The 14,936-nt window shown below is 38.1% G+C and overlaps 1 protein-coding gene across 4 annotated transcripts in view; it reads right to left on the bottom strand.

Moving 5' to 3' along the window:
• The window catches only part of LOC131426239 (protein kibra), an 82,858-nt gene extending 71,374 nt beyond the window's left edge, over positions 1–11,484 (bottom strand). Inside the window, exon 1 of one of the 4 annotated variants that reach the window (XM_058588822.1) lies at positions 11,134–11,484. The gene's annotated coding sequence lies outside the window, so the exon portion shown is untranslated. Of the gene's footprint in view, positions 1–3,210; positions 3,700–10,956; positions 11,100–11,133 lie in introns of those variants that run through there. The other 3 variants (XM_058588826.1, XM_058588823.1, XM_058588825.1) reach the window with 3 other exon arrangements.
• Positions 11,485–14,936: the final 3,452 nt, after the last annotated feature.

Below are 14,936 nucleotides of genomic sequence, written 5' to 3' on the forward strand. Positions count from 1 at the left end.
TGCTGAAATTTGTAGTAAGTTAAGTATTAGTGAAATAATTTTTGGTTTCTGTCCGGTTTAGGCCCGGTCTCCCCTATTTCTGTATGTAAAGATGTTAAACGGACTGAGTTCCTATAAAAAGAACTGATCCCATCAGTAGTTTAATAGTAATTGAAATTTTATCTGATTTTGACTCCCGGTTCCAAAACTGCAGTATTTTGACACCAAAGGCATCAGTTAAAACACCACTTTTCAATCCACCTAGTGGTGTGAAAATGCCGATCTGTTATCTTTCAAATAGTCTCATTGTCACGTTTTCCTAATTGGGCTAAATTTTTCAAAGAAAATGTTGGTGATTAAAAAATTGTTCAGATTAATTCGGATAATGCACAAAACTGTGCTTTAACGCTTACGTCGTTTATTCGGTAATTTTCCAGTAATCGAAAGTATCAGCGACAAACCGATATGGTTTGTCGTTTATGTCACTTATACGAAGTCGTAACTATTCGCCATTAATCTTCCAATCCTGATCATAGGTCTGATAATGGATAATAATTCTTATGCTTATGACACCGGTAGAAAAAAGGCGGGTGGGTAATGTCACACACATAACTGGAGGACGTGAATACGAAATTTAAAAAATTTGAATTTTGCGCGCCTATTTTGGCATTGAAATTCACTTTAATGCTTGTCCATACCAGACATTTTATAAATCTTCTGTTTTGAGTTGTTAGTTGTGGTCTCATACAAATGAATATTTTATCATAAATTGCTGACCATATTATATGGAGTATGGAGAAACAATTAAGTTGCTGCTTCAAAAGCAACAAGAAATATTCATGATCAAGTTCTGCCCATTCTTGTATAGAGTGAATTTTGAAAAGGTGCCCCATGGAATAACAACACGTATTCACACACGTCAAAAAGTGTGTTATTTAGAGGCTTTAGTACCAGCAAGTGCCAAGTGCACATAACTATTTCTTTTTTGTTCTTTTACGTTTCGCCTTCGATTCTTCAGTGCATCTCGTCTCGACTAAGGAGTGTATGGATAAGTAGTTAGCAACATTCAAACTGTTATTACTCAGAAATGGCTCAATTTATTTCAGTGTGTTTTGCGTTGACATGTTTGTTTACATGTCAATAACAGCTGCGCAATCGATTGGTTTCGATACGGTTTATCGTTCCAATGATGAGTCGAATTGATCCGGAAACGCGAAAGAAAATTCTGCCACTTGGTGCTCAGAAAGTGCTGTCACGTACAATGAAATTGCAAAACGGGTGAAAGTGCACCACACCAGTGTCAAAAATATTATCGAGAAGTTCGGTAAGACCCTTTCCATGAAGGATTTGTCCCGATCCGTTAGGAAAACGGGTCCCAGCCAGCCAGGCCGGGACTTAAAAGTGGTTGAGTACATCAGGAAAAACCCGTCGGTGTCGATGCGGGATTTGGCCAAGCAGTTCAACACCAGCATCAAAGTTCGGAACTCCCTGAAAACGTACAAGAAACAGGAGGTGCCGGAAAAGTCCCTGGTGAGCAAGTTTAGGCCAAAACAAGAGCGCGAAAACTGTATAACCGGATTCTACGCGCTGCCCGGACCGCAATATTATACGAAATCGGTGTACCAGGACCTGGACGACGCTGACACCATGGTGGCGATGGAAAAGTTTGGGCAGAAGGTGTTGGTCTGGCAAGCAATTTGTACCTGTGGTTTGCGGTCGTCGATTTTCTTCACGAAGGGCACAATTAACGCCAAGGTGTACGAGGAAAAAATGTTTGAAGAAGAGAGTGCTGCCACTGTACAGAAAGCATAAGGCTCCTCCTCTCTTCTGGGCAGATTTGGCTTCAGCCCACTACGCCAACTCCGTTCTACAGTGGTTGTCAAAAAATAATGTACAATTCGTGGAAAAGGACATCGACCCACCGAACTGCCCGGATCTTCGGCCAATTGAAAGGTATTGGGCAATTGTCAAGCGGCACTTTCGGAAGGAAGGTACAGTGTCCCAAAACATGCAGGAGCTCAAAAAAAACTGGACAGCTGCCACCAGGAAAGTCACAAAAGTAACTGTGCAGAATTTAATGAAGAATGTCAAGTCCAAAGATCGAGCGTTTCACAGAAACTAGGATTTTCTTCAATATAATGCATGAAAATGTAATTTTTCTACAATATATCAAAAAACTGATGTCAAAATATGTTTTTTTTCCGCTTTTATATTCAATAATCAATGTTGCTACTTTTCGATACACTCCTTATCACTATCACTCTACTAACATTTAGATATGTACACTTTCGTTGTTTATCAAAACATAGTCATTCGTCGTAGTTAATATCTAATAATTCAGTAGTTATTTTCTCTGAGTCAATCCTTGTCGATTTTATTCTTCTCCGTTGCGTAATTTTTCTATTTATTGTCGATTTTCTGAATGACTATTGCCATTCGACGCTCCACCAAGCAAAACGAATCCAGTCGCAAAATGGTGCACTAAATAGTAGATTGTACTACGTCATCGGAGTTCCTCAAGGAAGTCAAGTGGGGCGGTTTCTAATTTTACACTATCTCAACGATTATAAATTTTTCTGTCAATTGTATGACACTGTTGTCCGTCGGTGACTACAAACTTATTTACGGTATAAAAACCACGACGGACATAAAATGCTTGTCTGAACAATTGAAAAACTTTACAGTTTAGTCAACTTTCCTCAATTTGAATGGCCTTTAGCACACATTTGCAGTATGACAAAATGTTTGTTTTGCACGGCTGAAGAGACCAATCCGCATCAAGACTGTTTTTTCAATGGCGAATGAATGTATTTTTGCAGGCACTTTTTATATGAACTATCCTCACTTCGTACAAAAACTGACTGAAATTTTATTATGAGATATAAGTTATATTCCAAAAAATGTAATTTTATTCAAAAGACGATGTTTCTGGTTATACAAATCGCTGCATTTTTTTATGGATTTCATAAAAAAGAGCCACATAAGTAATGCTACTCTATGCAGTTAAAATTCCCATATTTTTGCTTTCATTTCTGCCTGCGAACATCGAAAGCCAATCTGAGTAGAAGGAGCTAAATACGGCATGAATTTCAATGTCTCTTACTTTCGTAATGTTCCCATGATAAACATAATCGGTAGTCAATCCGCTGTCACGACTCGTCATGTTTAGTGGATTGAGAAAGACCATACAAAACCAAAACCAAAACCTTATATGAAAAAAACATTTCAAACCTCGTGCAGCCGCGATGCTGTCGCTGTCCCCTCGCTTCGGTATTTAGTGCATCCGATGGAGGGAGGGTCCGTCCAATCGTGGGGCGGCGGTTCACACTGAAACACTTACTGGTCTCTCTCCCTCTCTCTGTCTACAGGCCGGTTCCGAAGCATGCAAACGGGCAAATGAAGGCTCGAAAGGTATTGAAGAAAACTAGTTTCTGCTCCTAAACATGCAGGCACAGGCCAGCGCCACTGTCACCTCCCGACGACGAATTGCGAACCGTCACTGGCTTGGCGCACTGTTAACCTTTTCGGCACACTCTCGTCAGATGTCGTCGCATTTGATTTGATTGTTGCACCACTCACCACTATAAGCGTACAAGCGCACGTTCTGGCCCTCCCCGCGTAAGGTAGTATGGCCCGTATGGCAGCCCGATGGCAGCTACGATGTGTCCGTCCGCGGAAGGCGCGTTTATAGACTCAAGTGACAAATCACATTCTTTTCCAGGCGACAATCAAAAGTCAACTGACAACGCAAAATTGCACACACCAAGACAAGACCCCGCTCGTTTAGCGGAGCAGCCGCAGTCGGAAAGGGGGACCCACTTAGCCGACCAACGGCTGCACCACCGCAAACGAAGCAACCATCGGAAAAACAACGCGGTCACTACGACCACCAAAACAATCGTATAAATTGTATGCTTAAAATGCGAGAGGGCACACCATACTTGTTCGCACTGACCGCACCGGATCGGTTCGCCTGGCTGTTTTGACAGAGTAACGTGTACGTTGGAGTAATTTAACTCTTATTGCGCTGGTGGAAATGCAAAACAAAAACCGAACTAATAAGTAGTGCCTTGGCCGTTTGGCGTTCCGATCCCCGTATAGCTAGGGCGAGAGAGGAAAAAATGGACACCTCATTCCTTGTCACTCAATCATCAATTTTGCTGTCTACTCAAATATTTAAACGGATAATGTCCTATGTCACCGAACAGGTTGGGAGCGGTGTGTTGTTGGCATGTTAGGAAAATCGTTTCAGGAAAAATTTTCAATCGATCCAGTAGGTAACCGTTTCTGAACTGCTCTATTAATTCAGCTGTCAATAATGCTTCAGGACTTTTTCCTAATTCGTTGTCATCCTCTCATCACGGTTGCATTACCAATCCACAAACAAGTATATTTTTTTCTTAAAGGGACGCTCTTACCAAGGGGTTCCATATATTCAGACCCTGTCAGCTTGGAGCGATATCAATCTTCAGTTCAGCAACGCCATCGCACGCCGTCACATTCAACATATCATGTCAATTGTATGGTTGCGCAGTGCTGCTATTTTTTCGCGCACGAATTTGGCATTTTTCTTCCCTACTTCTGTGTACGAGATTCGATGCGAACTCGCCTGAGGGCGCCATACTGGCAAAAATGTTGTTGCCAATGATTTGTTCGGGAAATATGAGAGCTGGATATCTTTGATATATTCCACACCAGACAAATTAGGCTACGTCGCCCAAATGAACACCATTGACACTGGCGGAAACTGAAACTACCGTCGAAAAGGTAGGTTTTCTCCCTAGTGACAAATTATTTTTTCTTGATCAATTTGTAACGAAAAACATGAGTATCTTTTACTGCAAATTCATTAGAGAATTTGACACTTGGACCTAGTGAATTGGTATTTTGTCCTACTAAGTGTTTCATCGCTTTATGTCTTCGTTAGAGCAAATTCAGCAGCTAGAAGTTCTATATGGAAGATCTATAATAGAGCAGAAACTGGAACAAACGTATCCCCAGCAAGCCGTTCTAGTTTTATTTATTCGACCAGTTCTACTGTCAAATTTTAAACTGGTCTAGTATGCCGTTCTATTTTTTGTATATTTGAAACACGAGTAAAACACTGCTGGGGCTGCCAGTTTTTCTTGTTATAAAATTCAGATTTAAATTTTGTAACTGGCATAATTTATGCATCTAGAACTAGAACACTACTGAATATGCCCTTAGTGAAACTACGGAGAAGTTTCGTATTGTATCCGCTTTAGGTTTGGTTCTTTTTTTTTTCTCTGAAATGGTTCAAACGATTATTACTTTAATGCTCTTAAATTAATATCGATAAGTTTTGTCTACTAACACTAGCCGTTGTAATCTCCTTTAACTGTTCTTATCGTTGTCAATGTCACACATGAGAATATAACAGCAAATGTAAAAACAATTCAATAATAAAATTTCTCTCTAATACATTCAGTGGTGTGAATGCCTCTCTCTCGTTCAAACAATTTCATAAATACATTTATTTTGCCGTGAATACGTCTTACCTTTCTTTGGGGCGCCCTTTCAAAATTTACTGTGTACAGGAATGGATAGAACGTGTTTTGGTATGAACGAGCATCAAGGGTGAAAATCAGTGCCAGAATAAGGCGCGCAAATTTCCAACCGCATGAATTGAACGAATCATCGCACACAGCGTATCGCGTAAAACCGACACATAGCAATACGGAATATTTTCAGTGATTGAGCACAGTGGACTTACGACACGTTTTGTTCGCTAGTAAAACAGGCATTTACTATGCATGATTGTAAACCATGAGCATGTTTAATTAACTAATTAGTTTCACCAATATCTGCAAGTTCCCAAAAAGAAGTAATTGGATTAGATTAAGTTTATAGTTGAGGAAACCTGAGGAGGATTGTTTTTATTTTGTTTTAACTATATGTAAAAACCCTTGATTATAAGTGCATAATATTTCACCATTTGTCATGAATTTTTGAAGCAATTGTAGAGAATTTTGGCCTACGCTTGGCGAATGAATACCATCAATTCATAGTTTTAGAATTCTTAAAATTCAAGATGGCGGCTTTCGGTTTGTTGATATTTAAAATCGTTATATAATTTATATTTTCGACAGGGGTTTGTCAGAATAATTCCAAACTTAAAATTATAAATCCTAGATGGCCATAAACGACTTGATTGGATTTTTAATTTCCACGAATTTATGAATGAATTTATACATTGCATTTTTAGGGTCATCGTAATCAAACAAGACGTTCCCTACACAAAACTGTAAATTTTTGCTCCCGTGTGTTTCGCCTTATGATTGCACCCGAACCATTTTGCAAGTGAAGCATTGAAAGTTTGCAAAATTCACACAATGAATCAATTAGTTCGTGCAATTGTCGATATTCGAAAGTGTGGAAAAAGTTTGTCAGTTTTGTTCGCATTCACGTCATTCAGTTATGTCTCTGACATAACCCACCTGCCTTTTTCATTATGATAATTTCGAATTACGAATTTGGGCTTATTTTATAACACAAACTCTTTCATCTTAACGCAGATTTGTTCACAAAGTTGTGAATCAATAGTTTATGCTGTAAAATCAATGGTTTATTTTTTTCTCCGACAAAATTGAACGGAGCAAAATAATATGTTTTTTTGGACATGTCACTTATACCATTAAATATCCGGGAACGGAAGTGAGAGCCGAATGATCTTCGATCTTGATTCATAACACAAAAGTAGAAGAGAACAGAAGGATAAAAGTGTTTTGTCGTTTACGTCACTTATACCATTATATCCTCGGAAGTGACAGCCAATTGGATACAAAATGCACCGAATTAGTCTCATACCGTTTTAGAACGCTTTCAGAAGAACGACTTCTATAGCTAAATCCGGCCAAAATAGCATCGAAAATGACAAACGACGTGCTCTCGCAAATTTTACTGTTGGTGGTACTTGTTCTGATGAAAATATTATGAATGTTGTACGAGTTCGATTCGCTGTTGTGTAGAGTCTCGCGCATTCGGGTAAGAAACATTTCATCCCTATAAGACCGTCATCACCCAGCAGTTGAAACCGGCGGATTATGCAGCTCGTTTATCGTTGGCAGTGGTGAGATTTTACGGTTAATTCAGTGGGCTCTACTAACATAACTTACTACTAACGTCATCTTAGTCGTACTTTGTTTCAGTCGGAAAACTTTGGCAACTCATTAGGAAACGTTGGCCGTGTTGGAAAAAACTTCCGCAAGCGAATCATTTCCAGAAGCACTGATTTTCCTTGGTCGCCTGACTTATCGAGCGGTGACTTCTGTTTATGGGACGTTTTGAAAAGTAGAGCTTCCATCAACAAACCAAGGACTTTGAATGATCTGCGGAATAATATTCGTCGTGATATTGCCGAAATTGATACCGATACGTTGGAAATAGTGCCAATAATTTCTTGAAACGGCTCGAAAATGCGTATCAAGTATTGGATGTCATATGTCAAATATTATTTTTAAAAACTAAATGGTTGAAAATCTTCATTTTCCTACTTTTTATTGCTGGTTAGTTTTTTCGTTTAGCACTTCGGAGCTTTTGTCAATACTTAATGAATGTTTCAGGTTTTCTTAAGAAACCCTGTACTTCAACGCAACGAATCAAATAATTCACTGGGCAAAAATTACAGTAATTCACAGGAATACACTTCAAAGAGCAATTGTGCAAAAAATGGCTAATTTCTGCACAGTGAGAAAATAGTTTCAGCCAATTGTAAGTGACACCCAATTGGTTAAAAACTTGTCATGAATTTCGTCGAAAAAAATGCGACTCCGAGTGAAATAATGATGAGAAATTGTTGACAGATACCCAAGATTTTAATGATCGAAGTCTACCCGTGGTGCCATCTTTTATAAAACACTGGAAACCTAGGTCTCTAGATCTAATACAAAACTCACTGACAGGCAGAATAAAATAGGTCAGGATCATTCAAGAGCGAATAAATTCTGGGATTAGTTTTAAGAGTGTGACTTAAATCATAATTAAAAACAATCCCCAAGACTTTTCTAAGACTTGAAGATTAGAACCAAAAAAATTAGATTGACCTAACTTTTGAAAATCGGCATACAAGCATAAGCTTCTAAAACATAACTTTATTGCACAATTCGCCCACTAATTCGGCGATAATATTGCCTAAAGATTAAATCGCAATACGTTGTAGGCAAAGAAATCCGCAATATATGAAACTATTTTACTGGGAGTACAAATAAGTTCCGTCCGTTTCCAAAAGATGGCTCTGGCTGTTATGAATATTGAACAGTAACAGTTGATGTCGATAGTGATCAATGTCGATAGTCAAGAGGTTAGACATTTGTCATTAATATTCTGTTCATATTGTTTTGAGTTTTTTAAAAAAAACCTTGTGTTAAACTGTGTTAATTGGTTTGTGTTAACTAAGTAGCATTTGCGAGAAGTTTTAGTATTTCTGTGTTAATTGGACAAAAGTGCAGCTAATGCGCATCAAATGCTTGTGGATGTTTACGATGATAATGTTCCAACTGATAAATCATGTAGGGAATGGTTTCGACGTTCCTACAATGGAGATTTCAGCGTTGAAGACATGCCTCGCTCTGGACAACCAAAAAAAAATGGCAGAAAAACAGTTGGAGGCATTATTCGATGGGGATCCGAGTCAAACGCAAGAGAGCAGAATCATTGGAAGTGACTCAACAAGCAGTTTCTGTGCGATTAAAATCCATGGAAATGATTCAAAAGGAAGGCAGTTGGGTGCCTGATGAAATGAAATCGAGAGACAGTGAAAGACGATTTTTCACTTGCAATCAGCTAATTCAAAGGCAACAAAGAAAGGGTTTCTTACATCGAAATGTTAATGAGGATGAAAAATGGATATTCTATGATAGCCCCAAGAAGAAAAAATACTACGCTACGCCCGGTCAATTGTTGCCATCGACCACCACATCAACACCGAATATTCATGGTTCGAAGGTCATGTTGTACAGTTGGTGTACTATAACGGGAAATCGGTATAGGCTGCAATTGATGCGTTTGAGCTGTGCCTTAAGAGAAGAACGGCCGGAATACAAGCAAAGACACAATAAAGTTATTCTCCTGCATGACAACGTTCGGCCTCATGTCTCAAAAGTCGTGAAAAAATATTTGAAAACGCTCAAGTCGGACATTTTGCCGCACCTGCCGTATTCTCCTGACATTTCTCCTTCTGATTACTGGTTGTTTCGACGGATGACGCACGATCTGGCAGGTCATCGGTTTACTTGTTTCACTAAAATCGAAAATTGGCTTCAAACTTGTATCACATCAAGAGACGGTTTTTTAAGATTAAATTCGAAAAAAATTATACTTTGATTAATCATTAACCCATTATGTCCTAGCGTATGATATGTCATACGCAGAAATATCTATTTTTCAAAAAATGTTTACTGTGGAACTGCACTATCCAACAGCTTCATGATAACTAAAACAGGTAAACTGCACTACGCAACTTCTTTGTGTGTTAAATCTGCTGTTTGTTTTTCAAAATTTTATTGTATTTTGACCCTTGACATTTGACCCACTAACGACTAGAAATGGCAGTGCAAAAGTAAGTAAGTTATATAGTTATATCTTATGATAAAACATTAGCAGAGGCTCTAAAAAGGTTATATTTATAAAAAATCCCAAATTATGTGAAAAATAATGTAAAATTTGACGCTAACATTTGTGTGTATGATACATCATACGGTGGAATAATTTCGTTTAGAAAAGATTTCTTACAGTGGTTTTGCGTTTCCCATAATCTTCAACACATAATATGATGGAACTGATGATATCAGTTCATTCGATTCAAATTTTAAAACCCCCGGGTTATAATGGGTTAAATTCATTTTATTTTTAAATAAATGCATTTATGACCAATTAATTCGTACTCCCAACACTTTTTTAAAATTAATTTAAGAAACTTCTGATAAAAAAAACTTGAACATTCGGATTGTCCTTCGGCACTGAAAAAAACAGTCAATTCTAATACTCTAATACGCCCTGCCCAAATTGAACTACTAAGTTGCATCAGAAGTTCAAATTGAACTGCTACACATTGTCGAGTCGTAGACGAAACGTAACAAAGATAGAATACAAAAATATTAAATTTAGAAACGTAATGTAACAACAAGTCTGGATTAGCGAAATGAGGCTATGAATAATCATTTGTTGAAGAGATCGCAACCAACAATTAACGAACGCATTAAGCCCCATTGTCAATATATACTTGGCTAGGTAAATGGAAATCACGACTTGTTTTAATTAAGTCAGTTCAGTGAATAGTCCTGCCGTTCCAATGGCGAATTTTTCTGAGACCTCTCGAATCAGTGCATGATTTCAATCGCATACCAAAACTACCGCTCGTTGCCCGCTCACAGACATTGATGAATAAAGAAGCCAAAGGGCGAGCACAGAACGTCCAGAGCCAGTGTCCAGAGCAAAAAACATCCCCATCCGACTTGTTGACTTAAATGTCATGGAATGTTTTAATATCGCAAGATTGTTCCCGGTATAGTCGGGCGTAGAGCTTCATCCAATTTTCTAGCAATTGACGACAGTTTTTGTGCCGCAACGATTCAATCATACAATTAGAGCCCCCGTCAGCGTAATTCAGTCGTTCTCTGAAACCGATTATTCTCTTCAAATCCATGCACTGCCTGCTCCAGCCACCGGACCGGGTCGAACCCGGGGTCCAGAGATATTTAAACCACACATAATCGAAAACGCATATATGGAAATTGCTGTCGTTGTGCTTTTTCCTACCAGAGCCATATTCTCGCCAGCTATCTTCGCTTCGAGTGGCTAATACAGCTGTAATTCCCTATCCCCTTCTTGCCTAGGATCCGCACAGATCCCTCTAACCAGCCCGTAAAGCATTCATGTAAACTCTCACAAGAGCAATGGCGGTTCGTAAACTATAAACATGTACATTTATTTATTAATTTTTCAATCATACATACAAACCTCCGCTTGTATTACCCCATGAAAAATTGCTACACAATTATACTTGTTGAATGTGAGCAATTGCGAACACGGTTTGCTCAGTTGACATATTTTCCGCACCGAGGAGCCACCGGCAAAGTAAAACGAGCACAACCCCGTCGTCACCTCCCGCTTTTCGGCACACCTTCTTTTCCTTACCTTGTTTTCTAAATGTGCTAGAGCACGCTACCGATATTTTAGCTGCGACCGATACAAACATGCATTAATAATTTGATAATCACTCGGCTACTTTGTTTGTCTAAATTCCGAAACTCGAAACCGTTTTCATTTGTGACAACTGTTTAAACAACAACACCGTCTTATCAGTACTGTCATACTAAAGCTATTTCTGCGTGTTCCAACGGCAGGACGGCAGTTTTGTACGGACGACGATCGTTCCAGCGGTTCGCGGTAGTGACAACATGAATTGCTTTTCAGGACAGAGAACATATGTCGCAACTAGGCTATGCTGTGCCGCGGGGTGGGTGGTTCGTGGTGAACTGGTATTCGAAGGTGATTCCGATGAATTGCAATCGTTTCGAGGGCGCACTGACACTGACAACCAGAGAGTGGACTGGTAGGCGTTGAATTCCGATCACCGCCGTGTGTTTGCAAGTCAACAACATACCCACGGGCATGTATGTGTCGGTGTGTATTATTGCTGCTGTTGTCAGGGTATCGAAAGTTATATCGAAAATGGTTGCATGCACGTTTTTCGATGCCGAGTTCGAAGGCAATGTTGTGTGCAAGTTTCTTGAAACGAAGCTACACGTGCGCGCAATAAATGGCAGTTGGATGGCAAACCGATGGAGACGCATGGTTTTGCAAAGATTATGATGGTTCACCAGAGCTTAAAATCGATCAGTGGGATGAATTTCAGAGCAATTATCTTTTAGACAATTTTTTCCGGTGAAAACTAACTTGAAGCCAAAACAAAAGTCTAACTGCTGTCAAATCCATACATGGGTGTTGCTTAGATTTAGTACCCTGTCTTTAGAACTATGGCTCTAACTTGATGGCTTTGAATTAAAATAACAGCTCGCTCATAATTTATCCAAATTAACCTAGAATAAAATAATAAACATTAAGTGGTCCTTCGGACCGGATCTGATGCAGGTGAGATTTGCAGATAAAAGTTTTAGGAAATCAATATAGTTGAGGTGATTGCTCATAAGAAGTAAAGAGAGGTGGGGGAGGGGGCTTCTTAAAAATCATGATTTGCGGTGTCCACTGTATCTCAGCGCAGACTAATCAGAAGTGAAGAAATCAAAGCAGCATAGATAGAGTAAAAGTTTTTCAAGACCCAAACGTTTCTGTATCATTTTTTTTTAGTTTTGTGAATTTTTGGAGGTTATTCAAAGTTAAAAGATTATTCACGAAAAAATCCGCCATTTTGTAGCTGTAAAACCTCCCCAAAGTAACGAACAAGAAGAAGACGTTGGGGTCTGGTTTTTTTATTTGTAGAAAGTGTGTGCAAAACTTGAAAAAGATTGGTGCAGTAGTTTTTGAATGACGATGGACACGGACTTTTAAAACCTGCTTTCGAGAAAAACGCGTTCAAAGTTTTTTGTCTTTAAAATCGAAGGAAATAATTTATTACTCTAGAGAGCCCGTAGGGTCTAACATTTTCAAAAAATCATATTTTTTCTTTTATATTTTTTTATAATGAAACATTTCAAGAGTGTTTTGTCAAATTTTTAAGTCGATCGAAGCAAAAATCTTGGCCCTGTGTGCCGAGCTCTTACTTCTTCGCACTATGAGACAAGCAAAGATAAAGGTCCATAACTTGCTGAGTTTTGTTCCGATTGGCTTGAAAATTTCACAGAATATTCTTGAAATGTTTTACTATGAGAAAATACAAAGAAAATAATATATAATTTTTCAAAAGTGTTAGACCCTACCCGCCCCTTAACCCTTCGACACCAGACTGGCATGGCTGGGGGCTCTTTTGCAATAATTAGCAAACACGTGTGTTACCAGGTTCGATAGACTTAAAAAAACACTAAGAGCCAAATTCAGCAGCTGCAAGATTCATATGGGGGGTCTATAATATAACTGGAACTGCAACAAACGTATCCCTAGCAAGCCGTTTTAGTTTTATTTATTCGAACAGTTCTGCTGTCAAATTTAAAATTGGTATACGCTGCCGTCCTATTTTTTCTATATTTGAAACACAGATAAAACGCTGCTGGGGCTGCCAGTTTATTTTGTTATAATTTCTAGATTTAAATTTTAAAATTAATTATGCATCTAGAACTAGAACACTCCTAGACATGCCCTAAGATTTACAAACACAACACAGAAAGAAATAATGAAATTTACACGCCATGTAAATCAATAGTAACATGGAATAGACATGGGTTGAATCGATATTATGATTGAAAACTTTCATATATGTAAAACTAAATATGATTGCAATGAATTTTCAATGAATATAACCGTATCTTTCAATTAACGCTCAGTTTGCGATTAAATTATATTGAAACCTACAGAATTGTAAAGTAACTTTATATTTAATTACATGCTCCAAATATGTGCATGAAAATAGATGTAAATTAACAAAATATTTTTATCTGTGAAGGGTTGGGGACTGGGGAAATTGAAAAGCAGTAAAAGTCATTCAAGACAGGAGGATGTCTTATCTTGCATTAAAAATTGCCATTGGAGTCGAAAAAGTAAATGAAAAATTTTATTGAAAATAGTTAAGAAAAATATTTTGTTATGGTTACCGATACATGGTATAAACGTTACTATGGCAACCTCTGAAACAGCGATAGCAACCATAGAACTTGAAAGTGTTTATTTTATCAGGGGAAAAGTGAATGAGGAATCAAAAATGTAAATAAATTTGGAAATATTTTAATAGTTCTCCAAAATAATTATCCGATGTTTACAACTGTTAAATACTATCGCCACCATTTATTGATCTACTCTAGAAACTGAGTTCTGAACATTCAGAAACTTGAACTTAGTCAAAAAGCCAAATCCGAATTTAGTTGCGAAATCCATGTTCGTAGTTCAGATTGAGAATTCAGTTTATGCATTTAGTTTTAGAATTCTGGAATAGAACTCATCTTCAGAAACTAGGTTCCGAATTTAATTCTAAGCTTGAATTTAGAACCTGAATTCAGTTCCAAAATCTTGTTCCTGAACCCGAGTTTAGAATTCAATTCAAATGAATTCTGAAACTGAATTCAGGAGTTAACACATGGGCTGAAAAATTCCGGGCCTAACACATAGATGGTGCTAGTTTTATTGCTTTCACCTTTTTTCAGTTAATACTTACCTTTAAAAGACAGCTGTTAAAGTTTCATTATATTTTATTCATTAGTTTGTTGTGCTAAACGTGACGCTACTTTCGTTATTTTCAGAACAATTGATCAAAAACAGTTTCGTGTTCTAATTTTGCACTGCTTCTTGATGGGAAAAAAATACCGTTCAAGCGAAGCAATGGCTTGCAAAGTGTTATGGAGACTTCGCTCTATCAGAAACAACAATAAAACGTTGATTTGTTGACTTCAAACGTGGTTGTAGAGACACTGATGATGCAGAAATCCGTAAAATCGTTTTAAATGATCGAAAAGTGAAGTTGCGTGAGTTAGCTGACATCGTAAAGATATCAAAAAGGATTAATATTACATGAACATCTGACTATGAGAAAACTCTGTTCAAAGTGGGTGCCGCGTTCACTCACTGTTGACCAAAAATGAGAACGTGTTGATGATTCTGAGCAGTGTTTGGCTATGTTTAAACGTAACAAACCGCAATTTTTGCGTCAATATGTGACAATGTATGAAACATGGATTCATCACTACACTCCGGAATCAAAACGATCGTCATCTGAGTGGACTGTTGAATTTAATCTAAAGCTCTCGAAAGCATAACAATCGGCTGGAAAGGTTATGCCCTCGGTATTTTGGGATGTTCGTGGTGTAATATTTATCGTAATATTTATCGAGAAA

This window comes from Malaya genurostris, chromosome 1 (genome assembly GCF_030247185.1).
Source record: "Malaya genurostris strain Urasoe2022 chromosome 1, Malgen_1.1, whole genome shotgun sequence".
Taxonomy (NCBI): domain Eukaryota; kingdom Metazoa; phylum Arthropoda; class Insecta; order Diptera; family Culicidae; genus Malaya; species Malaya genurostris.